This window comes from Lepidothrix coronata, unplaced genomic scaffold (assembly GCF_001604755.1).
Source record: "Lepidothrix coronata isolate B3197 unplaced genomic scaffold, Lepidothrix_coronata-1.0 Scaffold250, whole genome shotgun sequence".
NCBI classification, from domain to species: domain Eukaryota; kingdom Metazoa; phylum Chordata; class Aves; order Passeriformes; family Pipridae; genus Lepidothrix; species Lepidothrix coronata.
Window position 1 is genome coordinate 49,260 of NW_016690430.1, and position 17,658 is coordinate 66,917.

Sequence of the window (17,658 nt, forward strand, 5' to 3'; positions counted from 1 at the left end):
AGTTAGCTTGACAAATTGTCTCGGGGACAGGGAGAAGGAGAACAGAGAATTTTCTATAGACAAATATAGAAATCTCTCTCTATATATATATACATTTATGTATTTTACACACACAGGCACCAAGGCACCAGAGAGAGAATGTCTCAACTGAGAAATTGAACTGTGTGTATGCTGATATTTGTGCCATATTCCTGGAGAGAGTGGGAAGAAAAAAAACCCTAACTCCTCACATTAGATGTTTCTCAAAAAAAAGCAAAATTCATCCTGCACCAGGAAAAGTTGTCCTAAGACACACAGTATGTCATCGAGAGGGTGCACAGGCATTTTCAGAGGACAAGAAAAAAATAACACGCTTGTTTTAAAAATAGAAGAAAATGATAGAGCCCAGCTGATAAAATGTCACATTCCTCTGCAGCTATCACACAAACTTAGCCATTTCTGTAAACAGCCTTCAAGACACAACAAAAATCTAAACCATGTGATGATCATATCAATAACAAGCTGAGCACTGTTGATAGCTTAAATAACAATAAACTGTGTTATTTTTCTGTAATTTTATCCATAGTGTTATTGCATACGTAGTCACCTAATGATGAAATACTTTAAAAATTTGCTTCAGGGTACAGAAGTCAAGCTCCACTGATTAGCATCTCAAAGCACACTACAGGCACGCATTTGTATAGCTGAATAATAGCACTTGTGTTTGTATGCTGTTAAAAAAAACCCCAAAAAACAACAACCCCTCACCACCACTATTTTACTTGCTGCTTAATGATGCACACTGATGAAAGTCCTTTCTCTCACAAAATATATAATATATCACAGCTAACTGTAAGAATTTCAAAGACAAGGTAGAAAGGTAACATCACAAAAAGGAGCCAAAAAAAGGATTTTAGAGCCAGTACAAGATACTTAGACCCCAAGGTTCATGGGCTTGATTCTTCTGTCACTTCTCTGGTTTGAAGTCAGAAAAACCACTGAAGTTTACAATCTCTTGCAAAGGAGATATATGTGCCCCACTTTTTACTTTTAAGGCAACAATTATTCAGCAGGTAATTACATAAATGATATTTTATTCACCAGTATTTGGGGTTTGTGCCATGTGTTTAATAAAAATTCCTCACAGAAAATATTTCATTAAAATCTAGATAAAGAGTTCTGATATTCGCTGCACTAGCTCAGTTTCTGATTAATTTCCTACGACTAATTAGGTGGCATTCAAACTTTATTGAATGTGAACCTTCTTAAAATTTCCTGTAAACTAACTGGACAGCAGTCTGATTTCAGCCACACTTCGAGACTCCAACAACCGCTTTCAGCAACACTGCATCCTTCCATGCGTGCCCCTCTTCTGCCATTTCTCCAGACATAATTCAATATAAGATTTTAGTAATAAAACTCTACATCTAATTTTGTGTTAAATAATATTAGAAACTTGCAGCCAGATAAATTTAGGATTAAAAATGCCATACAGGAACATTAGAATCTTACTAAGTATTCAGCAATTATAAGCTTAAATTATTTTTCTATTAACACTTCGCTTTCCATCCAGAATATGTAAGTAACACACAGGAATGACTTAAAAGAAAGCTTAATATTAATATAGTTAAACACATTTAGCATCAAAGATTAGGTTCATAAACAAATATATTCACTGAAGTATTTTATATCAGTAGTAAAAATTTCTTATGATTTGTTTTTATCTCTGAAAAAAATTTTTTAAGTTAAAACAAAAAAGTTGAATTATCAGGTACTGGGAAAGCTGTGACAGTTTTGCAATTGCATGTAAAAGATTTACAGATCTGTAAAAGATTTACAGATAACTGAAAGGTGCATTACACTAATCAGAGGAATGCATAACCTCTGCAAAGCAGGTAGGAGTGAATCATTTTAATTTTCTCTCGTCTTACAGCTTTATATTATTACGCAAGGGAAGAAGAGGAAACCTAAATATGACCCTATTTAGATATACTAACTGAAAACCCTTTGTAGAATTTTTAAGCAAACAGGATTGTGCTTCCAATGCTGCCCATCTAGTTTTCCAATGTGTTAAATTGGACGGCTACTTGGACAGCTCTCTATTCATTACTGAACTGTGGAAAGGAAATACAGAGGTGGCATTTTCCTTTTAAACCATCTAATGCCTTGTAGCCAGATTCCAAAGCATCAAGGAGAGATTTCTTTTTTTCTTTTTTTTTCTTTTTTTTTTTTTTTGCAAGACAAGCTGTCGTAATTGAAATGAAGTCTAATCAGACTCATTACTGTTTTCAGCAATTTGCACCACCAAAGATGCTTATTAGGTAACAGTGTTTAATAAACCGCTCTTTAGAAAACTACCAGTAATGAGCTCTTAACAGCCAATCTTTAGCGTGAATGTAATGTGAAAAGTGTTCCTAGCACTGAATAGATTTTCACATTTAGTAGTGTCATAATTAAGCTCAAGGAATTGGTAGCTGTGAAGATAGATTTACTGCAATATAGACTCTTTTTCCCCCTGAAAATATATTTGAAAATACTTGGGGTTCAATATTTCCAGACAAGATTTTAAAACTGCTTAAAAGACTGTGCTAGGCAGGATTAGGTCTATAAATGGTACTTAATCAGAGAGTATTTGGGGAATGCACAGAGTACTGCAAGTCCAGTATCATCTACAAAGCATGCATAAAGTTAATTCCACCTAGCTTTGTTTGACTGCTTTTCCATCACTTAACAATTTCCAGTCATTAATATACAAATAATAAATGTTGTTGGCACCAGCTGAATAATAATGAACAAAAATTGCCAATAAAAGGAGATACTTGAAGAAACACTTGTCAGTTCTCCTTCCACAGTAACAGCTGAAAATGGTTCAGAAAAAACAGAGCAAATTGCTTGGTTTCAAAAGAAAATTATGGATGTCTAATACATGTATATATTTACATACACACACACATTCACATACATACAGCTAATGCTGTTTCTCCTACGTTTCACATACCATCAACTTAGCACCAAAAAAATCCAAGTTCCTAATGTAAAGAACACTACATGTCCGAAAATGTAATATTGTGACATACATGATTCATAAAACACAGCCACCCACAAGAGATAAGTTTTCACCAATAGAAGGTTTAATTTAACTAGACATACATCTTGCTGCACTACTCATATCAATATTACTACCTAACAAACGCTGAAAGTGGCAAAAAGAAAACAAATTGCATGTATAAACTCTAGATAATTAAATATCCAGAGTGAATCTTGAGGAATAGCTGCTGTTCTCTCATATGATTGATTTAGGCTTGACATAATATTTAAAGTTATCAATAACAAATGATCAAGACTACTTTTTTCTCTTCCACTAGGCGAAATATATAGGGATGTAAATATTATTTTGCATACAAGAGATTCTGTTGGACACGGTTTGTGCTGGTGGCCTTTCTTTTGGAAAGAAGTGCATAAACAAGAGTAATCAACAGTGAAACCACCAACAAAATGATGAAGACCAAATCTTGAACCAAGATTTTTATACCAGAATTCCATGTTAAGATGTTAAAAAGAGTTCCTTTACTAAATGAGTGCTCTCATTACCTCTTTCATATATCTTAACCCCCAAACTTCAGTAGTCCTAAATGCAGCCTCTAAGCCTCCGTATCTGTTTGCAGCTTTCTGAATCAATACAACAATGAGAACTGAGACTACCAAATTAATGCCAGTTTCATTTGATTTTGTGGTGTGTGCTTCTTTGCACTACAAAGCGGAAAAAGGAAAAAAATCCCAACACAACTCCACTTCCAGAACTCATGCCCAAATGGGTTTTTGTAGCTTTCAGATCAAAATATCTTCCACTTTCTTAAGTCTGAATGTGAATTTTTACTTAGATCCAACATTTTAGTGCTGCTGCTGCTTATCCTATCATGCAATTCCAAACTCTGCACCTTTAAGCCACACACTTAGCTTCTGCTCTTTGCAAAATAACATAACACAATGTACAATAAAATAAAATAACAGAGATTCCACAACTGCTTTGGACTGTCTCCTCTTATACTTCTGAATAATGCATTAAACTTCACATCATTTGTGAGTGACAACCTGATGGTCTAAGATGCATAATATGCATTTTGTACTGTTGATTTTACTAAGCGCAGATGCTCTGAAGCATCAATTGTTCATCAGTAAGTCCTTCAATATCATACATTATGATATTTTTTGTAGTTTAAAACTGAGGTTGACAGAAACGTAGCATCCACTAGGATGTATCTTAGGCATCATTATAAAACTATGGTTACCATCCTTTCTTACTTCTAACAAAAAATTAAACTGGGGGGAAACCTTCAGTGTATTCTTTCTGTAGCCTAGCACTACCACAAAAAAACCCCCAAACATTTTTCTGCCTCAGATACGTCAGTATTTTATCAAGTCTACAAAACACCAGTCTATTCATCTAAGATGCTGACCCCAAACAACACCCGACTTTCAATAGAACTTGAGACTTTTCCTTCTGATATCTCTAGGCCTGCTTAGCCTGGTCACAAAAGTCTTATCTGACTCTTGGAGGAGTTTCCATTGAAGAACTGGGACCTCCCAAATTTTACACTAACTAGGCTGCTACTCTGAGGTGGAGTGTCATATACACATGAGTATGGACTAGCATAAGAAATTGTAAAGGCACAGGAAGTCAAAGAAGAAGGTAAAGCCTCAGGGGAAGGTTAAACTCGAGGCAGTATTTGCCTCAAAACACTGACTTGGTGAGAAAGAGCAGTAGCATCCTACAAACAGGACAGTGAGAAGAACCTTAAGACCCACATTTAAGATGCTGCCATCAGCCAGAGCTTTCATGGTGTAGATATTGAGGACTCTCCATAGGAGCACGGCCAAGCAGGAGATGACAGCTCTAGTGGGAATGTTTGGTTCATCAAAACCAGAGTTGAGCCCTGGAGTGGCTTGTCTCCAGACAGCTCCACCAAAAGATAGCATAAAGAGCAGAAACTTGAGTCCATGTGAAATGTATTGCATCTTCTACAGTAATATAGACACTTTCTTTTCCATCAACTAAATTACACTATTATAGCCTGCCTTCTCCCAGTTAGGACCCAGCATCAATCACAGTTTGCCTTTCAGCAAAAGGTACTATGAACAATTTTAGGGTACCTTTAAGCACAGAACACCTCAGATTTTGTCTGCTCTCTTTTCTCTCTCATTTTATGGCAGTTTTCCAGTACATAAAGGGGGCCTGCAAGAAAGCTGGAGAGACCAATTTTCCAAGGGCATGTAGTGACAGGACAAGGGGGAATGGCTTCAAATGGAAATAGGGCAGGTTCAGATTAATTATTAGGAAGAAATTCTTTATTGTGAAGGTGGTGAGGCACTAGAACAGGTTTCCCAGGGAACCTGCAGATACCACACCCCTGTAGGTGTTCAAGGCCAGGTTGGATGGCTCTTTGAGCAACCTAGCAACCCGGTCTAGTGGAAGGGCATGGCATTGTCCATGGCAGTGGAGTTGGAACTAGATGATTTTTAAGGTCCCTTCCAACCCAAACCATTCTATGACCTTTTTATTTTTTTTTTTTTTTTTTTGTGGAGTACAAAGCTGCTTGGATGAAATATCACATGAAATTGTTTCACTTGGTGTTCTGCATTGGTTTTTTTCAGGCCATTTTAAAGGAACAAAAACCCCCCAAACCCAAAAATAAACTCAATTGTTCCAACATAAGCAACTACTTGCCTGAACAACTGCATACAAACCACCTCTGCAGACTGCCGAGGTTACTGTTCTATTATGACACATTTACAAAAGCTACATAATAGATTAGTTGCAGCAGATGAGAACATTTGTCCAACAGAACTGCAATCCTTTGTATTATGGCAGATAATATTCCCTGCACTTCAGATTGGTTTAAACACACAGACGTGTCTTGTAGATGTTTCTTTAAAGGTAGAGCAGTCTAGTACACAACTTCCCTGAATGAAATTGCTTATGGAAATTAAGGAGGCTAAAGGAACATTATCAGGTCCTATTCAATACAGCTGTAGGTTTGTCTGGGGGATGGGGGTTAATAAAGAAAATGCATGTGTAAGTGAGGAAAACATTTGCAGGCTTTGGAGGGATTGGGGTGAGCACAGCAGAATCTAGCAGTTCTTGTCTCTTATTTTTCATTGAGTCTATTTTCTGCTTCTCCACTACAGAGCTTTCTATTTATTTTAGCATAACTCTGTATCTTTGTCATTAAACAATCAAGTTCTAATAAAAAACATAATGCAAACAGCCAGTTGTGTAATGAAAAACAACACAGGGTTGAAGGGGGTTCCTGCCTATCTCAGCAGCAGATTAGCTTATGCCCTGCAGCACAAGATGGGAAATATGTTCTTCACTATTACAGTTTTGATTCTGTATTTGTATTTGTGGATTTTTAAAGAGACATAATATAGAGCTTTGGTTCAGAGAATGTCTCTCTTTCCATAAGTACATATGTATAAAGGTACACATATATTTATTTTGCCTCCCACAGCAGAGATGATGTTTGTCTCTAGCAACGGCCCAATGACTAGTCTGGAATCTAACATATAGAAAAATCACACAAACAGAAGAATACCCCAAAATATGTCTTGGACTATCCCAGTATAGATTATATTAACATCAACCCCAAATACATGTCCTTTTGAGAAATTCTAAGTGACCCTTTTCTCAGCAACCTTCCTTCTGCACTGTAGTATACTGCAATATTATTTATGCCTAGAGAATGACGCAGTTTTATTCATAAAAGAAAAGTAAAAAACATTCAGTTGATTGCTTTTATACTCAAGCAATGTTAACAGGTTTTTCATTGGCAACAAGATTGGAGATCTCTTCCAACAGAGAGAGATCTTTCAGATGCATCTTTCCTCCTGTATCTGATATATATGACCTCCTTCTCCCCTTCTCCATTCCCAAGTTCTTTACATGCATTTCTGCACTGTCTTCTATCTCAAACTTAACGCTGTGTCAAATCAAGAGCAGCAGTGCAAAAGGGTGGTCAGAAAATAGGACAGCAAAGGTTTTTGAAGTGAACAAAGCAGCATCCTGTTCCTATCTCCTCTCAACCATGTTTCTGGTTTCTTCATGTACTGAAGGCCAGGTTGGGTGATTGCCACTCATTTCAGGAATTTAACTCTGCAGATAAAGCACCTTCAACATGCTCACTCCCAATGGCTTGTGAAATCTGTGCAGAGAGATCCCATTTTGGCCTATATCAGCACACTTGATGAGTGGCAAGTGAATACCTAACCCACTACACCAGTATATGGGGTTAGTGCTCTGAAGATATATCTAGCACTGAGAATAAAGAGTAGAGAGTAGGAAAAAGGAAATCACATTTAAGAGGACTTTAGAAACTCCAGTCCACAAAAGACAGGAAAATGAGGCAGAACCTTTATAATAAAGTATTTGCTAAATACTTTCTAAGGTTAAGGAAGACTTAAATTTGTCTACGGCCTTACTTAATTTTTTTCTTAGTTGTTGTTGTTTGGATTTTTTTTTTAAACTTCACATTGTTCTCATTAGGCACATAATTATTTAGGCACATTATGATACAAAATCTTGTGACACCTTTTCAAGAATGCATCCAAAACATTTTAAATAAATATCCTATATTTGATTTAATACAAAATGCCTTGAGCTGTATCCATGTCTTTTTCATTCTATGTATTAAACAGAGTTTGCCATGACTGAACTAAAAGGTACTTGATAACAAATGGTTAGAGGGCACAGGCTGATATTTAAGAGGTAAGGTTGCACCAAGGTAGCTTTGATGGGACATTTTGTATTGAGGATAACCAGCAATGACATTTCTTAAAAAGGTCTGGATTGCTAAAGAGGAGGAAAGCTCTAAATGCATCAATGAAAACTGCTGCTGAGCATGACTGCTTTTTTTAATATTTTGACTATTTTCAAAGGAAAGACAGTCATGGTACAAATGTTTTTTCAATAAATCTCTGGTGAGTACTGGGCACTTCCAAGATCAGTTACACAGCATACTCTTAAAATGATTAAACTGTCTCTCACAGCACTTTAAATGATAGACTGTCCAGAAAAAGCACAAGTGCCCCACAAATTAGGAATTGTAGCAGTAGTTGATAAGCTAGAATGAGCTCTGGGGCGTTTTAGGACACACCTTACCCTCATTACTGGGCTGCCCCTCTTGGAAAAATGCTTCCCCTTGTGTAAGGTCATTCAACTAGATTAAAATACCTCACTATAATGTTACCTCTTTATAACACCTCACATACTTGGGTATAGAAGTTCTGGTTACAGGATGAACAGTGAGCTTACTTTTATATGCACTGCATAAAAATACTACCTGTGTGATTTAGTTGAAAAGGAAAATTTAATCTGTATTTCTAGGATGGTTCTATCTAAAGTCTCAAGTTGCTATGACAGAGAATTTAAATTGTTTGAACAGTTCCCCTGCTCCCTTTTTCAAGTTGTTTTGAATGTCTATAATTTAGGCCTCTGTGTTGCTAACATGCATGTGGATATCACGTTAGACATATGAATAAAGCTGCATAATTATGTAGTGGTATAATTTGTAGTCTCCAACTCTTTCTTCCACTTCCTTTCCTGATGCTCCTTGAAGAAACTGTGATTTATGTTGGTGGCAGATCATGACACTGTTATTCACAGAAATATCCCTTTTCTTTGAAATTAGTCACAAAAATTAAACCTCCTAGAAGTCACTAAGGATAGGGATATACCGCACCAACTCCTCCACCACCCCCACGTGGGGGGACTACGATTGCTGAGATGGGAATTTGAGCAGGTGACCAAATGGTTAACTATGCTTACCCTTTCATCCTCCAAACTGACAGAGACTTCTTTAAATTCTCAGAACTCCTTTTACAGAATCTCTGTTTGACAATTTCTAAACCTTCCCAAATGTGCACCAAGTTCGTCTCTATTAACGGGAAATGAAATTAAGAGGTGCTCCTCGTGTTGACTGCAGGCATTTCAGATTTCATGGCAGCCCGTGTCTTCCCAGTGCCTTTCACATGGAAGAGATAATGTGTGCGAAGAAAAACAAAATTGTAGGTTTAGTAATGTCAAAATCTGATTTATGCCAAAATAGAGATGTCAACAATAGCAGAATAAGTGACAAGTGTTAAATTACCCAAAGAAGTACATTCTGTAATTATTTACCTCTCTAGCACATGATCCTTAACAACCTCCAGACCTAAAAGGAAGAGCAGGAATCATGCACATTTTGAAATTCAGCATTTTTTCTCTTTTTCTAAGAAAATACTTTTTGTCCCAATTTTTTTTTTTTTTTAATACAACCAAGTGCCACCAACAGCATTTCGAATAAAATGTCAGCAGCAAGCCCCACAGCTGAATATGCTGGGAGCTGAGTATACAGTCATCTGCAAATGGACAACTTTAATTCGATTCCTGGCACCACTGGCCACGCTGAGAATTCTTCTATCTCTTCACACCAGGGGTTTGCTCTTTTAAACATTGCTCCCTGAAGGGAAGGCAAAACTAGAGAAAGAGGATTTCCAATGACCCTGCACAGATGAATGAATGTGTCAATGGTGAATATTGGTTCGGCTTTGAAATAGGGAATCCTGCAGTGGTTTCTCTGCTTCATCCCCACTAGTGAGTTCCACTGTGGACTTCAATGTGTAGGAGACCTTTAGGGGACAGATAACAAATGGGGAAAAAGAAAAGAGAGTGGGGGTGGGGAGGAATCAATAAAATGGTTTAAGAATGATAAAAAGGCATTTCTCTAACTACAACCTTTACATTATTTCTTAAATCTCAGAGATGTGAATTTCTTTGGCATAGCTGGTTAAAGAAATTGGTTTTAAAAAAGCTTAAATAAATAAGGGGACCTTGCCAGACAGTCAACATTAAAGCACATATTTAATTTTGACGAGTTTCCATTTGTTCACTTGTTTGTTTCTGGTATAAAGATGTTGTGAACAGTTGTGAAATTGTGAAATTCTTAAATTGCTCTCTCTTTCAGGTTGAGCTTGTTCTTCTCTTTATGACTGATTTCACAGCAAAAACAATAACATGCACAAACTAAACACGGAAATGAAAGATGCCTCTTCTCACCTCCATAACTGTCCTAGAACTCAGGTAAATGTTTATCTAAGCAGTAGTAGAATACACATTTACTTCTACCAGCCTTTTAGTTCATTTTCATTCAACTACTCATCAATCAATCCCACTATGACACAATATAATTTCCTAATTGTGCCAATATTTGTGGTTTTAGCTCTTTTTAAATTAAAAGAACATATATTTCAATAAGACAGAAGTCTAATTATTTAAACATGATATAAAATAAAATTTATCTAAGGCCATTTCTTTTATGAGTTCTAGTTCTTTAAAATTGCCATATAATTGAATCTGTATAGCAAAATTTATATAAAAGAATAACATATGCTTCCAGTAAAGAAGGTTGAATTATAAAATTCTCAGTAAATGGTGCTTTTTCCTCTGTTAGGTCTACAACCGTTTTCTTTTTTTCTCAGAGCAAACTCAATATATTCAAAGTGAAAGGTACAATCTGTCAACAGGGTTAAGAACTACAGAAGAGCAAGCATATCTTTTGTCATAACTTTAACATATTGAAAAAAACAACCAACCAACCAAAAAACCCCCCCACCTAAACTCCAAACAAAACCAAAACCCTCAAACCCAAAAAACCAACCAACCAACCAACCAACCAACCAACCAACCAAATACCAAACATCCTCCCTCTCTCAGAAACTCTGCACAGGTTCCTATAACTTCAAAAATTAGGTTGGTAATTACTTCCTAAAGCTGAATGCATGCTCTTTAAATAATACAATCTTATGCAAATTAAATTTTATCATTATATAATTGCTAACAAAATATTTACATTTACCCCTAATGTAGCAGAGAATAAAAAAAAAAAGGATATCTAAAGGGACAGGACAACTTTAGTCATTAATAAAATATGCAGATACTGAATATTTTTGGATACTCGAGGGTATTAGCTATACATTTCATAGATAGCATCAGATATTGTTCTGTTTCAGCTAAAAAAGAATTTGAGTAATCGGATTTATATAGTCTATAGCATTTCCTAAGGATGCTGCCTGGGATTTGCGTCTTTTTAAACAGTTGAGATGTCAATGTTCTTTTAAGACTATTTTTTAAATACGGAGCAACATCTTCATGAAGAGCTGTGCTGATTTCCAATTATGTAAAAATTAATTTGTTTAATCAAGCTACAAGAAAGACAAGAAGTTGAACTGGAAAAATTCCATCACATTAAGTAAAGGATTATTACTCACAGGAAATATTTTCAATGTCAGACAGACTTGCGGCCAGAAACCAACTATACATATTACAGAGATGGCTATGTGCCTGGTTCTCCTGCCTGACTATTTTTTTGAGAGCCCTCCAAAACAACACCAAAATGAACTCTAAATATACTTGTTGTTGTTTTTTTTTAATTTTGCTTTAATCACAGCCAAAGAAATTTCCAGGAATAAGGCTTAAACAAATAGAGTTACCTTTTACAAATGTGTATTTTCTTTTACATGGTTAAGTGCAAAGGAAAAGGAAAGGAGATCCCTGACAAGTTGCTCTGCCTCTTGTCTCAGGAATGTCTAATAAATAAGGATATTAGTTCATCTGGCCTATTCTCAGGATATGGTAGTAAACGCTTCCCTTTTAAAACACATTTGCAAACTTGAAAAAAAAAAAAAAGCTTAATGTTTTTATGTTGTCATAATGCATGAAATCCTTTCATTTTATTATTCATGATCATTATCAAGTAAATTCTGTTGAAAAAAAGGGAACAAAATTTTGGCATAATTTTGGGATGATAGCAGTACAGATGAGAACTGCTCCCATAACCTCTTTCTGAATGGTGATATATGCAAAATAATCCAAAATGAGTTGCTTTCCAGTCCCTTTACAGACTACTTGACATCCACTGCTCAAGTGTTTCAAACCTTCAGTCGCTGACTGTAATAGTGCACAGATGGAACAATATTTATTCTGTCAGTGGAAACTAATTAGGATGACACTACCTCTGAACATTAAACCAGAAGGGAAAAAAAAAAGAAAAAAGATAAAGAAAAATCACACTTTACACAGTATGGCACATGATCTGTGAGTTTACAAATAAATACTATAAATTTTAATATATTTCTTTTACATGGGAGGCGTGACCATCTTTGCTGTTGCTGCTGCACATGCCAGAGATGGGGTTGCAAAGTCATGTCTGGATTTGCACACAAACACCTCGTCTCTACTGTTAACTCACTTCACGTCAGAAACCGCATCCCAACAACTTCTACTCTGCCAGAAGAGCAAGTCAGACTCGCATATTATTTCACATTATTCTTCAGTCAGCCACACTGCCCCCGTCACCCAGAGGTCATCCCCTTCAGCCTGCAGTCCTTCAAGTCCTACCTGTGCCAACATCACAAGTTGGGCAGAATCAAACTCAAGTCATGGAGGAGGCCAGCCCCAGAATTCTGCTTCCTTCCCTTAACTCCAGCTGCAGGCAGCATGAGGATGGCTGCCCTTTAGAATAAAAGATCTCATTTCATAAATCATCAAGGCTGATATACATATGCACCCCCCATCCAAGGACTGGCTGCTGAAGACTCAAGATCACACATGTGACCTCAAGACACAAACTAGTGATTTTCAAAACCTCATTAGGGATCTAAATCTACACCTCTTTCTCTCCAAATAGCTTTAAGTCTTCTTGACTTCATGAGCGTGAATAAACTGGTTCATAAATGCTTAATGTTTTGAAGACCTCCATGATACAGCTCAAATTCACAAGATTATAAACACAGCATAGACCATAGTAGTTTGCTTTCAGACCCAACTATCCATCCAATTGTCTTTCAGCACTATTTTCTTTAAATCAATGGCCACGTCAGGGGAGAATCAGGTTTGATGTCTATATGTATTTGTATAGATTCACCATTCTAACATCTTACTCTATAATAACCCTAAATTTTGTGAGGAAAAAAAAAAAAAAAAAGAAGTATATGCTTTAAGCAATGTAGATTTTTGTAGTTTGAAATGACAAGTTAATCGAGACCTACAAAAACAGGAAAAAAGAATATCAGCTGCCCACATTTAAGCAAGTGTTAACATTTGGGAAGTAAGACATCAGAAAAAAGTCATCCCATTAATTCTGCTAATATAACATCAACTGGGAAGAAACAGAACTGCCTGAGAAGGTGTGATCTCAAAGGCTTCTTGTCTGCGCACTGGCATGATTCCCTAGAGGTGTTTAAAAAATTAGATTCGGAAGTGACACTTTCTGTATTGGTAGTGTTCTTCATTTAGCATCTCTCAGCAACCAGGAATGTGCTGGCGCAGAATTTCACTTTGACTCCATTCATATTACACAAAAAATAATGATAGTAATGAATATTCTTTTTATAAACCAGATGGGATAGTTAAGCAAACACTTCTTCAACAGTTCCATTCGTAGCCACTAGTCCAATAAAGGATATTGTCTATGTCTACAAATATGGTTTTTCTCAGATCAATGAAACTAATTTGGAAATTTAATTATTTTATTTTGAAAACATATTTTAAAGGACTTCTACACTGAGATACTAAATGCACTCCTTGAGATTTGTTTATTTATTGATATTCATGTCACACCTCGAAGGCTACCAAACGTCAAACTTACATTTTAAAATATTTTTTTTTTTCAAACTTAATTCAAATGCAGGGCACAACATAATGAGTAAACCTGCAAAAAATGATGAAGCACATCTTCCTTCTAACTGATGATAATATCTTCTGTGGATGCCAGATAGCATCTCTACTGAAACCATACCTTGGCTTGACAATAAAGCTGGAATTTACTCAAGTGTATTGTAGCCAACTGTCAGGTTTAAAAACAGTCACAACATACTATTAGTGGCATTCAGCCAATCTCTTAAAGAACACAATGACCCGAACTTTATTCTGAAAACTCAGTTTGAAAGCAAATCTATTCCCTAAAGTAATTTTCAGCACTGCTTAAAAAGCTTGGAAAAATCAGATTAGAGTAAACCAGGTTATGTAGATGTTATGAGAATGTAACTTCTAAAAATAACTTTATGGATCAATTCAAGTAAAATTCAAATACAAAGATCTCACCTTTCACACAGCCCTGCACTTCTGTGTTCTATAATTCTGGTTCCAAACTATCAGATTGATAAAGTCAGTATAGTTAGTATAGCATTTAGAAAGCCTAGGATATAAAACAACTCCTGTGCATTGAAGATTTATGCCTTGAGAGGCTTATGTGTACACATTACACACAGTATCTGATAGAACTGATGTACTGCATGCTGTGTTTGAAATGACTATGAATGCCTAAGAAAAAAACATTCTCTCAAATAAACAGGCATGAATATCTATTAATATGATCTGTAACAGGGCACAAATTTCCCTCCATTTTTTTAATGCAGTATTCCCATCACTGTTGTAAACTTCCATGAGAAATTACACTGACTCTTACAGATATATAAAGATAAAAAAGGAGATAATGCTAAATACAGCCAATGAATGAGGTGCGACCATTGAAAGCTTGCCATAATCACAGAAAATACACCCAGGTAAATGCTTAATAGAAACTCCTATGAACTAACAGGAGTGACACATAATCAATGAAACTCCTATTAAAGCATTATTAAGATGTAACCTTGTTTATTCTAAGTAATATAAAATGTACCCACTCACACCTAAAAGCCATCTATGCACTAGCCAGACCATCACAAAAACGATAAGATATAAAGGAAAACGTTCACAGATACTTCAAGAAAAGAAGCGTATACTAGCACTTCAATACATTTGGTCCAGAAAATAACTTAGATGTTATTAATGTATGACAGCATATATTGAACTTATTCTTTCCAAACAGCATTGACTAAATGTCTCTGTAAAATTGATTCCAAGGGATAGCAGTTTACTACTTTGTGTATTCAAATTAAGTTACTGCTTAGCTAAAATATCACATGCAAGGAAAAAATTGAGTTAGTCTCAACATGTGGCTAAATAAGATAACTTGTTTCATGCATAGCAACTCTCTGGACTTATTTGTCTGCTGATTCATAACATCTAGCTTATAACTGTAGCATTAGGAGATTTATACAGGAAAAGTACTGTGCTTAATTTCACTTTCACCTTGGCAGTGAGGAAAACTACATCAATTCAAAGCACCGCTTACCTTATTCACACTAAAACTGAGTCTTTGAAAGGATTTTGCCAACATAGAAATTAAGGATCAGATTTCTTTTCACTCCTATCACATGGCTGTACCACCAGGAAAAGATATACTCTCAGCTTCAACAAAGTAACTTATGATTTAAATGAAGCATATTTATGTGTACAACATTTTTGGTGCCACCTATGAAGTCAAAATTATGCCCGATGGCAACAAGCCTAAGTATGATGATACAAATATAGCAGATTCTTGTCCTTTCCCAGGACAAGAACAAACTAAGGAACATTTGTAATTCCTGTTGTGGTCAGTTCTCCTCAAGATCATCACCAGATTCACACTGAAAACACTGACTGTTACTCAGCTTGAAATCATGAGTTTTAGCTTTGAACAAGGTCATTGTCAGAGGTAGCACATAGTGAAGCAAAGATAATAGTCATGTTGTAACCATAGGTAATATAATAGAGAATGGTGAAAAACTTCTAATTTTATTTATCTGACGTCTATCTGCAGTGCTGCTATATATACCAGAAGATGCAAAACTAGTAAATACAACAGCAGAATGTTCCTCAGTATAAAATGAATCTTCTCAAATACAGCAACTCAACAAAAAAAAGTCACAGAATCATAGAATAGGTCAGGTTGGAAGGAACCACAGTGGTCACCTGGTCCAACCTCCCTGCTTAAGCAAGGTCATCCTAGAATAATATTGCACAGGATTGTGTCCAGACAGTTCTTGAATATATTCAGTGAAGAAGACTCCAAAACCTATCCGGGCACAAAAGAAATGTCATGACATTGCATAGACTGTAATTTTAAAATTTTGCTTTCCATTTCTACAATTTTCAGCCTTTGGGATTACACTAGTTTCCCTTTGAAAAAGATACACCTACTGGTGTCAAAGAATTTCATTATTACTCTAGTAATTTGCTGCTTTTCTGCAATTTCCTCATTAGAAATACCTGTGTTAGCACTCTAAGAATCTGAACTCTCTTTGTTAATTAGTTACATGTAAAAAATGTCACTATACAAATTACTCTCCGCAGTATTTCTCTTTTCACCTGTTCTATGAGATAATGTAGCACTGTGGCATAGAAAAATGAGTAAAACCCTTTTGTGGCCAAAAAAATACATATGTTGTTCTTTCGTTAGCTTTCCCTCTTTTCCTTCAACCTAAACCATAAGACATTTTGACTTATAATTGAATTTTTATTTTTATATGTTTGTTTTATGATATTTGTTTCTTAAATCTCTTTCAGAACTCTGCAGAGCTGATATACACATCAATGTCTGCTCAAAGTAACAAAAGTGCAATCCAGTGGAATTAAATGCAGTTGTGTTTTGATGCTAAAATAATCTTGTAAATACAGCTTCATTGAGGAACAGTGGTAAGAAAATCTCAGGAGGCTCAAGCAAAATCTATTTGGTTCAAAGAAGCATCATAAAAATTTATTTTTTTCTACTGAAAACTATTCCCCTTTTTCCTCCCTCTCCATGCAAAAGTTGTTCATTTAGAACAGGCTGGTTTTACACCTCGAGAGGACAGAGAAGAGGGCATCCTGAAGGTGCAGAGAGAACAGCAGCATTTTTTCTTATAGTAAAGACTAGAAGGTACAAAGGAAGACTTTGGTATGAACCACTTGCAGAGAATAATTGTGAGCACGCAGAACGAACAAAAACTAGGACAATGCGTTTTCATCAGGTATGCAGGAACAACATTCCTAGTTCTAAAGGACCCCAGTTCTCACAAAGAGCCTGGGACAGTGATCTGCTTCAGAAAAGCAAAATACTTTCATTCCTCCTCCTCATTCTACACAGTATCTCAGAGCAATTGCTTTCAAAGTAGGCTGAAGCCTGGGAAACTTAACAGCTCAGACATAAATCTTCATCCCCAAGCCCCTCCCACCTGCCACTATTACTGTCAGTCATTCTTACTAACTAAGAAGAAAACAAAAATTTCTTACTTCTAGCTGTGGGGGGAAAAATATTTCCTGGGAGATATACAGATGGGAACTTAGCAAATAATATTTCTCTCCAGAAATAACTTCTTATACTAACAAATAAAGTGTGCCAGATTGCAGTCTTCAATCTTGAAGACAAGTGGCACAGTATGGAGGTTAGTGGTCTTAAGTCCACAGCTGAGTGCATGTCCTGGCTCTATTTAGTTTACATGGTGTAGCCTGGGAGAATCCAGAGGAACAGCAAAACTTCAATGACTGTCACTGACATTAAGTTAGTAATGACAGTTAAATATCTATGCTAACTTCCTATGTATTAGATATTTATTTTTTCATGTGTAAGATACACTGTAGGTCAATTTAAAACAGTGAAACATAGTCCAAGTTTTCCAGAAGTCTTCATTGGAACTTCTTATATTTAAATAAATATTTAAAAAAAAAATGACTGAAACAGAGAAAGAAAAATCTATCAAAAAATCCAGAGAACGAACCCCATTCAGAAAGGCAAATTTTGAGTTTTA

The 17,658-nt window shown here is 35.9% G+C and overlaps 1 protein-coding gene and 1 long non-coding RNA gene across 3 annotated transcripts in view; one reads left to right on the top strand and one right to left on the bottom strand.

Moving 5' to 3' along the window:
* Positions 1 to 17,658, bottom strand: part of FIGN (fidgetin, microtubule severing factor) — a 106,097-nt gene that overhangs the window by 19,574 nt on the left and 68,865 nt on the right. The gene's annotated exons all lie outside the window — the stretch shown is intronic.
* Positions 1,754 to 16,526, top strand: LOC108507319. The gene is made up of 3 exons (XR_001878076.1): positions 1,754 to 1,874; positions 9,978 to 10,093; positions 16,439 to 16,526. It is a non-coding gene; the product is annotated as an uncharacterized LOC108507319 (long non-coding RNA).